At 43.8% G+C, this 3,797-nt stretch overlaps 1 pseudogene; it reads right to left on the reverse strand.

Moving 5' to 3' along the window:
* Positions 1 to 957: 957 nt before the first annotated feature.
* On the reverse strand, positions 958 to 2,615 carry LOC118640763 (annotated as a pseudogene).
* Between the last annotated feature and the right edge of the window lie 1,182 nt (positions 2,616 to 3,797).

Raw genomic sequence — 3,797 nt, forward strand, 5'->3', positions numbered from 1 at the left:
TGCCTCTCCTGGGCTGCTCCCCCACCACCCCACTATCTACTGGTATTTCAGTAACTCAGGCAGGATGGAAAAGGGTACATTTTAGGGTGCCAACCCCTTCAACAAAGAACCTGCTTTCAAGGACCCATAATGATGATTCTCACCTCCCTAATGATCTTAGATGCTCCCAGATTGAAGAGGGTCTTATTCCCCATCAATGATCTGCTTTGAATTACCGCAGAACCCTCAGAAAAATGCTGTGATGTTCCAAGAGAGCAATGCCCCAGAGCGCTTTTAAAGTCTCAGTAATAGCTGGATTGTTGAGGGGACGGTTTGTTTAGTTGGTTGTTTGTTTTTTCCATTTGCTCTTTACTGAAGCCTCTAAGAAATTTTAAAAGGTTCTGACCTGTTCTGTTTCTTAATCTTCAGATTCTTACTATTAGTTGATTGGCTTCAAGGTAAGAGACTCAGTTCTAGTGTTTTGCATTTTATCATGACCTCCAGATCTGGCCTTCAAATACGAGCACACTTATTGCAGGTTTGGTCCCAGACCACCACATTAAGTGAACATCGCAATAAAGTGAGTCACCCAAACTTTTGGTTTCACTGTGTATATTCAAGTTATATTATACTGTAACCTATTAAGTGGGCAATAGCATTATGTGTAAAAAACGTACATACATTAATTAAATAATACTTTATTGCTGCTCTGGCCAGTTTGGCTCAGTGGTTAGAGTGTCGGCCCGCAGACCAGAGAGTACCGGGTTCGGTTCCCGCTAAGGGCACGTACCCCCATTGCAGTTTGTCCCAGGCCCTGGTTAGGGTTGTGTGGGTGGCAACCACTTGATGTGTCACTCTCACATCGATGTTTCTCTCTCTCTCTTCCTCCCTCTCTCCCTCCTGCTCTATCTGAAGATAAATGCAAAAAGGTCCTCAGGTGAGGATAAAATAATAAGGATAACAACAATACTTTATTGCTTAAAAATGCTCACCATCATCTGAGCCTTCAGCAAGTCATAATTGTTTGGCTGATGGAAGGCCTTGCCTCAGTGTTGATGGTTGCTGACTAATCAGGGTGGTGGCTGCTGCAATGTCTTAAAATAAAACAATGACGTTTGCCACGTTGATTGATTCTTCCTTTCACAGTCTCTCTGTAGCCTGCAGTGCTGTTTGATAGCATTTCCTCACACCAGAACTTCTCTCCAAATGCAGTCCGTCCTTTCTACTAAGTGTATGCAATATTCTAAGTCCTTTGCTGTCATCTCAACAATGTTCACCAGGAGTAGATGCCGTCTCAAGAAAACACGTTCTTTGCTCATCCATAAGAAGCAACTCACCTGTTAATAATTTCATCCCGAGGTCGTAGCAATCCAGTCCCATCTTCAGGCTCCACTTCTAAATCTAGTTCTCTTGCTGTTCCCACCATACCTGCACTTGCTTCCTCCCCTGAAGTCTTGAACCCCTCAAAGTCACCCATAAGGACTGGATCTACTTCTTCCAAACTCCTGTAAACGTCAACATTTTCACCTCTTCCCATGAATCACAAATATTCTTAATGGCATCTACAATGGTCAATGCTTTCCAGAAGGTTTTTCACTTGACTTCTCCCAGATTCATCAGAGGAATCATGATCTAGAGTAGCTCTAGCCAATGTGTTTTTTACTAAAAGTTGAAATTTGAAAGTTGAAATTACTCCTTGATCCATGGGCTGCAGAATGGATGCTGGGTTCACAGGCATGAAAACATTAATATCATTGTACATCTCCATCAGAGCTCTCGGGTGGCCAAGTGCATTGTCAATGAGCAGTAATATTTAGAAACGAATCTTTGGGTCTCAACAGTGGGCTTGAAATATTCAGCAACCACGTTGTAAAAAGCCTGTCATCCAGGCTTTGTTGTTCCAATCACAGAGCACTGATTTAGAATCACCCTTAAGAGCTCTAGAATTTTCAGATGGTAAGTGAGCACTGGCTTCAACTTGGTCACCAGCCACACTAGCTCCTAGCAAGAGAGTCAGCCTGTCCTTTGAAGTTGGAAGCCAGACATTGATGTCTGCTCTCTAAAAGGAAGACTCTGAAAATCCTACATGGCATCTTCTTTCAATATAAGAATGTTTTCTAATTGAAAATCTGTTGCTGAGCGTAGCCACCTTCGCTGACATCTTAGCTAGATCTTCTGGGTAACTTGTTGCATGTTCTACATCGGCACTCGCTGCTTCTTCACCTGGCACTTTTATGTCATGTTCTTTCCTTAAACCACATGAACCCACCTCTGCTGGCTTCAAACTTCTCTGCAGCTTCCTCACCTCTCACCCTTCAGAGACTTGAAGAGAGTTCAGCCTTATTCTGGATTGGGCTGTGGTTGAAGAGAATGTCATGACTGGTTTGATCTTCTATCCGGGACACTAAAACTTTCTCCGTATCAGCAAAGAGGCCGTCTTGCTTTCTTATTATTTGTGTGTTCATCGGAGCAGTGCTTTTAATTTTCTTCAAGACCTTTTCCTTTGCATTCACAACCTGGCTGACTGTTCTGCACAAGAGGCCCAGTTTCCAGCCACACTTAATTTTTGACATGCCTTTCTCACTGAGCTTAATCATTGCTAGCTTTTGATGTAAAGTGAGAGACGTGAACAGCATTCCAGGAGGGGGTGACAAAAGCAAAGGTTTTAAGATTGGGAAGGATGAGGCTAATTGGGAAGATGGCAGAGTGGGATTCTCACACACACACACACACACACACACACACTCAGAAGCTAGCCTCTCCATGCTGCCCCAGCCATCAGAATCCTTGTCTGCCTTCCTACTCACCCTGATAGACCCTCAGTGATAACCCTTTCCTGGCCAGGGTAGAAGCAATGATAGTCTGTCCTTATCACAGAAAACCATAGATAATGGAGGTGATTGAGGGCCTGGAATAGCACCCCTGCAACACCACCCAGAGTGTGGCAGGAACGGATGCATCACCATCAGGAGTTTCTACTACACAGCTGTTGGACTTTCCAAGGGGTTCTGCTCTTGCTTTCCTAATTACTTTTGGGCAACAGTTTCTGCCATGTGGCCAGTGCTTTGTTGTCCTAATTCTCAGACTATTTCAGGAATGAGTCTTCCATCATCATCAGAAATGAATGACACATCAGGGACGATGGCAGTTGTGACTCAAGCTCAGGGCTCCCTGCCTTCCCCGGCCGGAGCAGGAGGGCTATGAGCTGAGGCTCGGCTCCCTCCTCCCTCCCACCTCTCTCTAGTCACAGGCAGCCCAGAAAAGCTGTTTAGCAGTAAATGAAGCATTTATCCTTTAATTCTCAGATGTATGTGATCTAAAAAAAATAACAGAGAAGGAAATATCCCGAGGACGTCAGCAGGAGGGAAATGTGGACAACAGATGCTGCTACTTGTTTTTGTCCCCGTTTTATCTTTTAAAAATACGTAAAACATGAATAATGTGGGAGAAATAGTTCCAGCTTTTGGTCAAATCAAAAAGGGGGTATTTGAGAGTTTGGGATGAACTTTTTACATTTTATGTCTTTTGCTACTCAACGCACTTCATTAAATCATAAAAGTCTAGCGCAGGAATAGAACTTGAGGGGCAACTTACTCCAGCTCTTGGTCTCCAAGCCGGTGAAGGAGCTTCCAGGCTAGGAAAACCCCCCTTCCCTGCCAAGCCAGCCTTATTGCACCATTTAAAATTTTTCCTTAGCTACAAATATTTATTGACTCAATTTATTGACTTACTAATTTTCTCCTGAACACCTAGCCAATACTAGATGCCTTGTTAGGTAGCAGAGGCGTAGATTCCTACATTTCATTTACACGGCTGGG

This window comes from Molossus molossus, unplaced genomic scaffold (assembly GCF_014108415.1).
Source record: "Molossus molossus isolate mMolMol1 unplaced genomic scaffold, mMolMol1.p scaffold_m16_p_23, whole genome shotgun sequence".
Lineage (NCBI taxonomy): Eukaryota > Metazoa > Chordata > Mammalia > Chiroptera > Molossidae > Molossus > Molossus molossus.